This window comes from Rhinichthys klamathensis, unplaced genomic scaffold (assembly GCF_029890125.1).
Source record: "Rhinichthys klamathensis goyatoka isolate OS25496 unplaced genomic scaffold, OSU_Roscu_1.1 h1tg000157l_1, whole genome shotgun sequence".
Lineage (NCBI taxonomy): Eukaryota > Metazoa > Chordata > Actinopteri > Cypriniformes > Leuciscidae > Rhinichthys > Rhinichthys klamathensis.
The window spans coordinates 2,558,643-2,572,500 of NW_026606692.1; positions in this window are offsets into that span (position 1 = coordinate 2,558,643).

The window sequence follows — 13,858 nt, forward strand, 5'->3', positions numbered from 1 at the left end:
TGAGTGAAGTTACAGTGGTATATTTGTTTGTTTGTTTGTTTCTGAATCTGAAATTTCCTCTTTTTACAAACCTCTGTTATACTTGTTGTTCACATTCTGGGTATGAAATTCTCAGAATTATATAGTGCAATGCATTATGGCGAATATAATGATCACTGGTCGACATGGTTTATATGAAGCGCTACTGCTTTACAGGCTTTTAAAAATGAAAGGTGCTTTATGGTGTTATCAAATTAACCCATGCTTACACAGATATTGAATTGATCAACTGTAGATGGGTCATTCCTGTTATGTAGTATGTCCAAAATTAATGTGTATGGTGTAATTCATGGAATATTTATATACAAATGTCCACTAGACTTTCAGAAAAATGTATGTGGCTCAAACCGTAGAGAAAAGCGCTATAGCAACGCCGAGGTCATGGGTTTGATTTCTAGAAAATGCATGAAATGATAATATATAATGCACCTTGAATGCATTAATGCAATGTAAGTTGCTTTGCATAAAAGCATCAATGTTATGTAATGTAAACTTTGTATTTTTTTACTTGATCAATTAAACATTAAGAATAGGATGTCTAAAATGATGCATAATATATATATATATATATATTAATTAAATTAGCATGCTGACTTTAGACTACATTTTTAAATAAGATATATAATTTAATGAAACAATGGTATGATTGAGACAAGCCAGAAAACATCACAGAATTCTTCAAATCTATATCTACTGATGTTTGTGTTGTTTTTGTTGTTGTTAACAGATTGCAATAGACAAATTGGAGATAATTTTGAGGACGTTGGACAAATCAATCAACTGATTTTCAATGAAATTGATATTCTCAAGAAAACATGGTTTACTGGCAAAATTTTGATTAGAGAGTTTTTAATAAATATTAAAATTTTGATGTTAGAAATTGGTGCAAAAATCATAGACATGCCAAGAATAACATCTGCTCAAACCACAGTAATGAAATGGTGTGAAATTCATTGACTTAATTGAGATAAAAGAAAACGAACATGACTTGCATCTTTAAAAACTGTTAATTTAATATGTTATGCAGTATATTAAGATATATATGATGGGGACATGAAAATGTACTGCATAACAGGAATGACCCACGTGAGATAGACCCATGGTGAAATTGAAGGTCTTTATGAAAGTCTGTGGGTGTTAAAAAAAAAAAAACGGAAGCATAACTGTTGTGCATGGGAATATTCAAACTGGCATTTCTGAGAGTATTGCAGTGTTGTTTTGCATATTTGTTTGATGTGAAATTTAGGTCATACTCTTAAGGCAACATTTTCATCATCTCTGTTTGGAAAAAGACTCACAGAAACAAACCTAAAAGGGAAGATGTTCAAAGTCATTTTAAAGTTATGTTTAGTATATATGTTTTTTTGAGGCCCCAATGCTGTTTTTTTCTGGGTTTAAACTGTGGATCACTGTTATGAAGTAAATCAAATCTAAAGGGATATTCCTGGTTAAACATGGTAAGCTTTAACACGGGCTTCTATTGTGAATGCATATGTGTGCTCGTTTGCTTGTTTTTACAAGCCAAGTATAAATTATTATGGTAATGCGATAGATGCTGTCAATAAAACGTAACATGCATTTAACCCAGAATATCTTCAAAACAATTAGACAGTAAAAGCGTTAAAGCTGCAAAAAAAAAAAAAAAAAAGCGTCCTCTTCTTAATTATGATATCTGATCATTCCGACCGCCAGAGATCTGATTGTCAGTGTGCAAATTTCCACAGCTGTATCCGCATCTGCAGCCGGATTCCTGTTAATTCTCTGAAATAATGTAATCTTGCCAAGAATGACTTGGATAAAGATATCCACTCTGGTATGATCCTCAGCACTGGTTGAATGTTGTTCTCTGCCAAGCTGGTTAATCAACACTAGTCCTCCTTGTTCTCTCCAGGGATGGCAGTTGGCTCAACAACGCTGGTCTCTGTGGTTTCACGATTTCCCCATCTTAACAAATTACGACCCATCACCTCCTGTGAGAACATGAACCCCTGATTCCCTCGTGGCACCTATAATTTCCTTTCCGTCATGGCCTCTTCTCATACATCCTTTAACAGGTTTTGTGTCTGTGTTCCACTCTCATACTCTTTGTTCAACGGCAAGGGAGCTTTATATCCCCCTTCCTTCATCTGGGAAGAAATAATTGGCGCATAATGTGGTGAATAAACGTGTTAAAGCAAAGAAGCGTGGCCTACATGTCAGTGTGAGGAGTTTGGAACTCGTGGAGGTGCTGTGATGCTTCTTAGCCCCCCTTGAATTTTGAGAAACACGCTTGGAAGCGTCCGAGAGGTAACTCAGTGCACGCTAGCACCGTTTCTGTTTTCAGAATTAGCAGAACTGTTCAAAGTTGCTGTCCCAAGTAGGCCAAGGTTGTAATGTTCAGATGAAATTGCAGAACATCAAAGTGCTATTAGCTTGATTTGCTTTGATTTTGATTGAACTGATGGTGAAGGATAATAGGGGTATTTTGTACAATCTGTTTCCTTTTTTTTTTTTTATGACTGATTGGACTGTTTGCTTTTTACTGTCAGCTTGTCAGAACAAGCTGTTTTAGACATTAAGACGCTTAAGCCTTAAAATGATGAAAAACTTATAAATGTCAGTGCATTTGAAAACAAAATAACAAACCAACATTCATTTTAAAGATGGCATGAGCACACTTTTCAAGCAAAGCATTTTACCACAAAAAAAACTTTGTTAGCTTTCACATTGTGGTTGTCAGATATAATTTATTTGAAGATGCCAAATTAGTACTTTTATTCAGCAGGAATGCATTAAATGTATCAAAAGACGTTTATGTTGTTACAAAAGATTTTCATTTTAAATAAATGCTGTTCAATTGAACTTTATATTAATCAAATAATCCTAAATATTAAATATCAGAATGATTTCTGATGGGTCATGTAAAACACTGTAGACTGGAGTATAATGATGCTGAAAATTCAGCTTTGCATCACAGGACTAAATACAATATTAAATACAATTTCAATAGAAAACAGGTTATTTATACATTTTGACAAATTTTACTGTACTTTTGATCAAATAAATGCAGCCTTTGGGAATTATGAGACTTCTTTCAAACACATTTAAAAAATCTGAACGGTACAGTATTTTATTATTATGATTATGCTTTTTATTGATCATATTTGAACACAATAGAACGTATACATATATAACATATTTGTAATGTTTATATTTGTTTTCCATTTTTGAGAAATACATGTCTTCTGTGATTTATAATGTGCTTATTTCCGACACATGAGGAATCTCAGGTCACTGAAGGTATCCTGGAATCTGCTCTCAGAAATAATCCCCGATCCAAGGACACTCTCCGGCGCTCGGACAGACAGATGGTGAATCAGACTGTGACAAACTGAGACGCGTACACGGGCCTACACCGCTCCGAGGTGTGTTTTTTTTTCCCTTTCTGCTCAGATTGAAGGCCTCGTTGATTGATTTGTGCTGTTTTTCCCCCTTTCCCATCCTCAGCTCTAATGGGATTTAAGGATTTGGGTTTGGTCCTTGATGACCAATGGATCAATAAATTGTTCAGCAAGGACAAATTGATTGCTTCTTTCGGATGCTGCTGCTTCTTTGGCCACACATATGTCAATTGTGAAGGTATTGTTCTTGACTGATTTTAGTATATGGTAGTTATAGCCTACAGAAAATCAGAACAATATGCATTTGCAATGTTGAGATGCTTTTATTCTGAAGGTCTATGCTTATATTGATTTGTTTGTGTGGCTTTTAGATGCATTATTTGTGGTGAGGCAAAACTCGCATCTGTTTCTGAGCAGTTTGGCCAATTTTGTTACTCTTTGCATATTTCCGTCTACATTTTTCCTTCAATTAAGCCCTGTTCCCTTCCATGAGTCACCGACCTGATGCTCTCAAGGACGTTCCTGCCTCTAAAATCTTCAAGATGCACCATTTTGTTTCGCGGTGAATGTCAGAGTCATTAATGCCTGCTATTTTTTAGGTTTCAGGCGGTTTTCCCATGCAGGAACACTGCTGTGAGCTGTTGTCTGAAAAAGGAAGCATCCTTCTTTCACAGGAGCGAAGAACAGACCTTAGATAACTGTAACAGAAGCGTCAGGTTCTGTGCGAGAGTGAGGAATTACCGAGTCACTGGCTGAGGTGCTGAAGGTGTGGGTTATTAATAAGGAAAGAGCTGTATATGATGACCACAGTAGGGCAGATCATTATGTGGAGACTCATTTATGATGTTGGCAGTGCAAGGTGGCCTGTGCTGTTAAAGGTGGTGAGTCTTATATTGCAGGCTAGAGGTCACAGCTCTTGAGACTTGTGAAGATGAAGCTCATTACATAAATAACTGGGTTTTACATTTTAAGAAGATAAGGTGAGTGCTTATATGTGCAAAACTCACTTTCATGATTCTAGGGAGTTGCTGTTGTGTTGCAATGCTGTTACTAAAGTGTGCAGGGTGTTTTAGCAGATTGCTATGCATTTGCAAGTGTTTTCTAGTTGATTTATATATGACATTGCTGTGTGACTAATGAAACCTTTTTGCAAAGTGTTACCTTTATATATATATATATATATATATATATATATATATATATCCAAGCAGATAATGTGGCTGATCATACAGTTCCAATGTACTGTATGTGATTTTCAAAAATTGAGATCTGGTTGGAAAAAATAAAATAATAATAATAAATGAAATCAATGTAATGATTTGATCAAAGAAATGCAGCCTTGGTGAACGTAAGCAATTTTTTTTTTTTTTTACATTAAGAATATATTGTCGACCCCAAGCTTTTTAATTATTATTTATTTAACAGATATATATATAGGCTGCATATTATTACCATTTAAAATAACTGCTTAATATTTTTTATATACTTTAAAATTAAATTCATCCATGTGATGTCAAAGCTGAATTTTCAGAATCATTACTCCAGTCTTCAGTCGTCACATGATTCTTCAGAAATCACTATGATTTGCTGCTTAACAAACATTTCTTATTTTTGGAAACATTTGTGCTGCTTCATATTTTGAAACGTTGATGCATTTCATGATTCATTGAATAACAGAAAGTTCAAAGAAACAACATTTATTTGAAATAGAAATCTTTTGTAACATGTTTTACTGTTAATCAGATTAATGCATTAGATTATATGTAGAATTATATGCAATCAGATTATACATTAATGCATTAATGTATGCATTAATGTATACATTTTGTATTTATATTCATGGAAATAATAGACATGCTCGCTCTTGCATTTTATTATGTTATGTTTTAGTAATTTAAATCTCAAACTCATTACATTTAGTCATTTAGCAGATGCTTTTATCCAAAGCGACTTACAACTGAGGACTAAACCAAGCGAGTCATCGTGAAGAGACAAAAACAACGCAAGAAGTGCTCAAAATACAAAGTCCAGACATTGCTCGGAGTAGCAAGTGATTAAATCATTAAATCTCATTCATGTTTAACAATGACACACAGAAGAACCGAAATAATTGCAAAATGTAGACCATGAGACTCTTTCAAATAGCCCAATGTTTGTAAAATAATAATAAGGGGGAAAAAGTATCTTAATAGCTCCAAAAATGTGTTTTCAGTAATGAACCTTTTCACAGTCTTTATCTGATATTGTACATACATATTCTGAATAGAGTCTTTACTGATTAATACAGCCATGCAATCATTTTTAGATTTCTAGAAACTATTATATTCTATTAATATTGTTATGCTGTGTTTAGAAGATGCATATATCACCAGAATATGACCGAATCTTGATTAATATCAAAATCTTTATGTGCATGTACAGATCTGGGCCCGGTTCCCCGATAACGCTCACTCTTACCACGCTAAGAAGACTCGAAAGATATAACTTACCAAAGTTGTTCAAGTTCCTAAGTGTGTTCCCTGAAGTGTCCCTTAGGAAGCTTCTTAACACGCTGCCTCTTACGTTCGGCCGACGTTACAAAGGCGCTGTCCCAAGTGAAAGTGCTGAATTAGCTGGCATCGATTGCTCAGGAATCGATTTTCCACTTCGCGCGAAGGTGTATTACGGCGTTAAGAAAGACAACACGTTATATGCAAATGAAACATTCCTCAAATTATTCCAGTAATATTTATTTTAACATAGTTTAAGTTATCAGTAAAATATATTAATTAAATTATCAAATTGTGATATTTCAAAATGTTTGAGATGACCGATCGAAGCAGGATTTATGTTCACAGAAGCGCGAGCCGCGCGCGAATCCCAACGCAACGCTTCACGAGATAAGATGCAAGTGGCAAAACTAAACAGCTGTTTTACGATAGAAGTTTTACCGACATAAATAATCAGTTTGCAAAGACTGTATCAATCAAAGCTCAGCTTCGGGAAGGGGATATTTACAGGTAAAGATAAAGAGACTGAGAGAAGAAGAACGAGGGAAGGAGATGGAGATGAGAGAGGAGAGCAGGTAAAGCAATACTGTGCCCAGAATGAGAATAACTTTATTGCAATGGATTCCCATTTAACACAGATATACATAGCCTAAGTTCTTTGACAATGACAGTGGAAAAATAATATGCCCCCGGGCAAGATCACTTTTGGGACCTCTGTATTTATAAAACCCTGTGTAAGGCTTTTGCACTGAATAGAAAATTATATTTTTGAAAAATACAATGAATTACAAGGCTGTACAGAAGAGTGCACAATTGCAGACTTATATACTGAGGTTTTAATTACATTATTTTAATATAGAGAGTCGGGAACTAAAGTGGGCCGGTTTAAGGCATGAAAATGAGAAAATACACTCCGGCCCTGAAACCTCTCACTCAAAGTGCAAACCTACACACCAAATCTACAAAACCATAAGCTATTTCTCAGCCTTTGACTCAGTTTTCAATTGCATAAAACACTTTTTTCAAAACACTACATACAATTCTCTTCCTAAAACACAAAAATCTAGCAGGAATTTACTGGCTTTCCTTTTCCAAACACAACCAATCGAAATGCTACACTTATTCACCAGGTCACACACACACACTCCTCATATGTGCAAACACTAATTGCTTTACTGATCACTAATCAATCACTGCTTTACTGTAGTATAAGCCTATAATAGGTCAAAGGTCAGATTACCTGTTTGAACAATGGATGCCAACACAGAGACCCCCCACACTCAATTGTGTTCTTTACTGTATTCTAAAGAATATACTTTTGGTTTACATATGTTTATGGTTTTGTTGTATGCTACTGTATACAACAGTAATGTTTGGCCTAATAAATATTTTCTGTTTCTACATTGCATTGGTGATTACAGTGTACTTGTTACCCCTCTCAGAAGATTACTTTCACTGTAGAACATTGTATTTTAAAGGCGTTTCACCGCACTCACGATAAACAAGGTGCCAGACAGACACAACTAAACAACTCAGAAAATAAATAAACTGTCTGCACACTTGAATCCTTTAAAGCAATTTTAATCGCCAAGCTTTCGGTCACAAGACCATCCTCAGGGCACACAAAAACCAAATGTCACATTCCATCCAACTGTGTCCAAAACACATCAGGACAATCAACAACAACAACCCACACCTGCAGAGGCCAGGTATGACCAGTTGTAGTCCAATAGTGGGAGTTGTAGTTTTTAGGTGATCAACACCAACTCCACTTTGTTCCATTTTGTTTTTTCACTATGTGGAGTTGGTGTTGATCACCTAAAAACTACAACTCCCACTATTGGACTACAACTGGTCATACCTGGCCTCTGCAGGTGTGGGTTGTTGTTGTTGATTGTCCTGATGTGTTTTGGACACAGTTGGATGGAATGTGACATTTGGTTTTTGTGTGCCCTGAGGATGGTCTTGTGACCGAAAGCTTGGCGATTAAAATTGCTTTAAAGGATTCAAGTGTGCAGACAGTTTATTTATTTACTGTAGAACATTGTATTGAAATGTAGATATAAGTGTAAGAATTAAAACAATGTTTACAAGGTATATCCAAAAATGCACTATTATGAAATAAATGTTTGCCATTTGATGCAAATGTTTCATTCTTACATGTGTTTATGACATTTTTGAAGGAGATGTGAGGCATTTTGCATTTTGTGTGTGAAGTTTTGGGAATTGTGTGTAGAGTTTTGAAAAAATGTGACATAGTTGGTCAGTTACTAGACACCACCATGCTTACCCATTTATAGATCTTAGCCATTTAGAGCCAAATTGTTTGCCAGATTTTAATTAGCCTATCAAAAGTGATTGCTAATTTAAACTCTTTAATGACATTACGAAATAGCCTCGGCTAATTACCACCATATTAGTTCTGATACCAAATAAAGTCAACTTCATAAATAGGCCTGTATCCATTGCGAACCTATTTTATTATTAGTCTTAAAATGTCCATAAAATATAAAATCATTGTTGAGACACAACATTGTCAACATACCATAGTTTGACTTGTACTGTGCTGCGCTGATTTCTAAAGACTGCTGCACAGTGGCGGCGACTAGCGTCTTGAGCTCAAACAACGCTAAGAGAGAGCTTACGAATGGTCCAGGGCTGGGTTTCCCAAAAGCATCGTAAGCTTAAGTTGATCGTAGAACAATTGCCACCAATGGTCTCTACGATCAACTTAGGCTTACGATGCTTTTGGGAAACGCAGTCCAGACCAACCTTACGAAAGTGTGACTATATACTTAGATATAAGATATACTTAGCGTACGAACGTGTCGGGAATCGAGCCATAAGGTTAAGAGAGAGGTTAAGGAATAGGTTAAGAACTACTTAGCGATAAGAACGTTTTGGGGAACCGGGCCTTGTTCCTTAGAAGAAGAAAAAAATAAAAAATAATAAAAAACATCCCAAAACAATAGTGCCCAAAAGGTATGCCAGGCCTAGGACAATTGTCATATTCACCCTATATTCAAAAATTAGTGATAATTGGTTAAATATGTTGTAAGCATATTGAATAGTTGTGATTGGAGTCAATTGTTTTATTTGTGATAATGCAATGCAACATGCCAAATTGTGCGGAATGATTTTTTTTTTGGCCAGGCTGTCATCTATCTGAAATTATGAACACATCCAAAAACAATAGAGAACTAACACCACACTATTAAAAAAAAATTGAAATTTACGGTAAAAAAATGGCAGCTGTGGTTGCCAGTATTTTACTGTAAAAAAATATGTTGGTAACCTTTTATGTTTTACAGGACTTAAATTTACGAACAAAAAATAACACAATGTATAAAACCCTGAGAAGTTTACGGTAACAAAACATCATCTTGGTTGCCAGTATTTTACCTTAACAAATACATTAGTAACCTTTTAGATTTTACGGAACAATCCTCAAATTTCATTAACCAATATGTTATAATTCAATTTCACTAAAGTATTAAAATATGTTTTATACCTTTGTAACATATTGATAAACACCATAATAATACAGACAGTAAAAAAGGAAAACCACATGATGATTCAAAGTCCACTTCATTAGTTTTCCACAGGTTGAGGCACATATTCATATAATGAAGGTGTACAGTGTCATACACACAAATACAAAACACCATCATGGTGACACACACATGACTCCAAATAATGCCATAAACATTCATCAAACAATATATGATGTAACATAAACCCCAAATGTACATAACTGATAACAAAAACTAAGAAGAAACATACTTATTTAAATGAAATAACATTAAATGTGAAGTGTCACGCAGGGAATTATGGGAATGTCAATTTAGAGAAACAACAAGAACAGAAAAAAGAGAAGCGACAAGCAGAAACACAAGAACTACAACTGACTTCAGCCACAGCCTTAGATCAACTGAAGATAAAGAAACATTAAATCTCTGAAGATCTCAGCAGAGGAGGATAAAACGACTCCACAAACCGCATTACCAGCTTCACTTATTACTAACCAGACTGACTTTATTTCTGTCAGATGTCTACAGTTCTGTTTGAGAATTAACAGAGGTTTAGATGTTGGTGATATATTGTTTCATTTGAAGTTACCATGATGGTGATCAGTGTTTGCTTTAGTTGGGCTCTTGACCCTTGACTTTCTAACATTAGTTTTTTTTTTTTTTTTTTTTTTTTTTTATCTGGCTGCTGTAATTCTGTGTTTATAAGTCACATTGGTTATGGCAAGAAAATTAGAGAGAAAATGAAAAGGTGATGTTGGTTATCTCTTGATGATAACATAATCATCCTATAGTGGCCTGATTCATTGAGCTCATATAGAGTCTTATATTTGATTATATGGGTCATTAATTGTACATTATTGATTGTAGTAGCCCTATGATTCTACAGCATGTGATTAGTCAGTGTTGTGATAATCTGAAAATTTTTAAAAACATTGTGCACAATAAAGGTTTTATCTACTGTATCTTTCAGACATCAAGAATCAGCATATTAATCTCAACAAGGGTGATGATAAAAGTGCAGTGCATGATGGGAACCATCAATCAAAATTCATCAATATCTCCCAGCATGCATTGCAGCATGAATAATTTATGCTAAATTGCCTTAGTATTTTCTTTTATTATTATTATCTGCATTTATTTTTGCTGTTATTTTTGTTGCAACTTTTTAGTAGCTTGTTTTGTGATTTTCAGAGTTGTATCTGAATATTTTGTTGATTGTCACTGTTGTTGAGATTCATACGCTGATTCATACGCTGATTCTTGATGTCTGTGTTGGTCTAAATTGTACAGTAGTTCAAAACCTTTTTTGTACACTATGTGTTTGTAAAGTTCTTCAAATTATCTGTTAGTCACTGCTGGCTTGCAAGCGGTAGGGTCACAGAGCTACTATATTAAAGAAACGTGAAATATATTAGTATTAAATATCCCTCATACAATGAAACATAAGACTCTTTATGAGATCGGTAATTCAGGCCACTACATGTCGATTATGTCATCATCCTTAAATAGCCAACAACACCTGATCACATTTTCTCTCTAATTTTCAAGCCATAACGAATGTGTTTTATAAACACACAGTTAAAGCAGTCAGAGAATATCTAGAGTTAGAAAGTCAAGGGTCAAGAGCCCAACTTAAGCAAACACTCATCTCCATAATGGTGTCTTCAAACTTTATTATTTTCAATAAAACATCAACATCTGAACCTCTGGTAATTCTCAATAATAACTTTTATGACAAATTGGTTTGTTATACAATATTTTTTAAATTACAGACAACCACAACTGGCAGATTTAACTGAAGCCATAAACTGAAGTTCAATGCCATAAAACCTAAATATTACTACCATATTTTTTACGGTAAAGCACTTGCAACAAGCTGCCAGTTTTTTATTGTAAACTTTAGTTCCATGCCATAAAAACTAAAACATTTCTACCATATTTGTTACGGTAAAGTACTGGCAACCACAGCTGCCAGTTTTTTTTTTTTTACTGTAATCTTTAGATCACTGCCGTAAAAGCTAAAATATTATTACCATATTTTTTTATGGTAAATTGCTTGCAACCAGCTGCCAGTTTTTTACCGTAAACTTTAGTTCAATGCCGTAGAACATAAATATTTCTACCGTATTTTTTTACGGTAAAGTACTGTCAGTGTACTTCCAAAATCCGTACATTTAACAGTATTTTACTGTAAAATTACATGAAATGTCTCATGAGAGCTATTACAGTTTTTTAATGTATATAGTAAGGGTACATACTGTTAAGCAATTAACATGTCTTTTCCGTTGCTTTTTTTTTTTTACAGTTTTTTACCATTAAAATCAAGAAGGTTTCATTAGTTATCATTAGTTAACTACTTTAATTAACATGAGCTAAGAATGAACAATACTTTAACAGCATTTAATAATCTTAGTTAATGTAAATATCAACATTTAATAATACATGATAAAAATCAGGGGCCAGTTGCATAAACAATTAGCCATTATGTTAAGACTTTCTTCTTTTCATTTTTCCAAATCTGTAGCTGTAGATTGCTTTTTTTGCCAAATAATATTGTCAGATTAATACTTTAACCAAGCTTAGTGTTTTGTTCTTTCCTAATTTTTTTTATATATATATATAAAAATGTACTCATGGTTTGATTTAACTTTTAGGGTCATTAAAAACAAATATCTCCTCCAGACATCACTTTTGGACACGAGCTTATCATTTGTTTGATATGTTGACAAAAATATCTAGTTGTTCTGACGTCGTTCTGTTGGTGTATCTGAAATAAGGCCACAGCTGGTACGGTGTACATCTGTGATGATGTGCCTAGTTGCACATTCAGCCACACTACGTCTAATTTAAGCTACAGCCTCTGACCGTGACAGAAAACTTTTTTTTCTTTCAGTTGTTTTTATCATTCAGATGCTGTGCGCGGCCACAGGCTGAGAACGCTGTTACGTCGCAGTGCTCTGATCATTGAAACTTTAGGTAGAAGCTTTCTGATTGCTTTCCCATGCCTTTTCGAGCCAGTTCTTCTTCATTAGTTTGATATCTCATCTAAAAAGTCTCAGTATTAAACATATTCACAAAAAGAATAGTCCAACACGTTAGGTGTTCAAAAATTCAGGAACCGAAGACAATCTAAAGACCCACAAGCCAGCATGGGGGACGCTTTAGATCCCCTACGTTGAGCTGACAAAGACTTGTGCTGAGTGTCATTCCTCAAGATCCATGATGGAGATGCTTTGATGTTGTGCTGATTGATGAGTACCGCACGCTACACACACTGAGGACCGGCCCGCAGATGCTGGGGGCTTTTGACCCAAAGTCCCATGCCACTCTGTCAAGAAGTGATCCGTCCATAGGGGCTTCCAGCCAACGCTGTACCTAAATGAAATTCAGTTTAAAAGTGATAGAGGCCTGTGCAATTGGATTTTGGTCCAGGGAAATGTCAGCTGATGATACAGTGAGAAAAGAAAGACCTGAATAGGGGAATATATTACCAGTCAAAGGTTTGGAATAATTAGGATTTTTTAATGTTTTTGAACGAAGGCTCTTATGCTCAGCAGGGCTGCATTAATTTGGTTAAAATAAATTATAACAAAATTAAAATTAAAATCAATAATAATTCATATACTGTGTACTGTTCAAATATTTGGGGTTCGTAAAAAAAGATATATTTTAATAAGTTTGTTATGCTCACCAATGCTACATTTATCATATACGATCGACATACAGTAAAAACAGTAATATTGTGAAATGTTATTATAATTTTAAATGTGATCAAAGCTGAATTTTCAGCATCATTACTCCAGTCTTCAGTGTCACATGATCCTGTGTCTGTCTGTCTGTCTATTTGTCTGTCTGTCTGTCTGTCTGTCTGTCTGTCTGTCTGTCTGTCTGTCTGTCTGTCTGTCTGTCTATCTATCTATCTATCTATCTATCTATCTATCTATCTATCTATCTATCTATCTATCTATCTATCTATCTATCTATCTATCTGTCTGTATGTCTATTTATCTGTCTAACTATCTGTCAATCTGTCTATTTGTCTGTCTGTCTGTCTGTCTATCTATCTATCTGCCTATTTGTCTGGCTGTCTCTGTGTGTGTCTGCCTGTCTGTCTGTCTGTCTGTCTGTCTGTCTGTCTATCTATATCTCTGTCTATTTGTCTGTCTGTCTATGTGTGTGTCTGTCTGTCTGTCTGTATGTGTCTGTCTATCTGTCTGTCTATCTATCTATCTATCTATCTATCTATCTATCTATCTATCTGTCTATCTGTCTATCTATCTATCTATCTATCTATCTATCTATCTATCTATCTATCTATCTATCTATCTATCTATCTATCTGTCTGTCTAACTATCTATCTGTCTATTTGTCTGTCTGTCTGTCTGTCTGTCTATTTATCTGTCTAACTTTCTATCTGTCT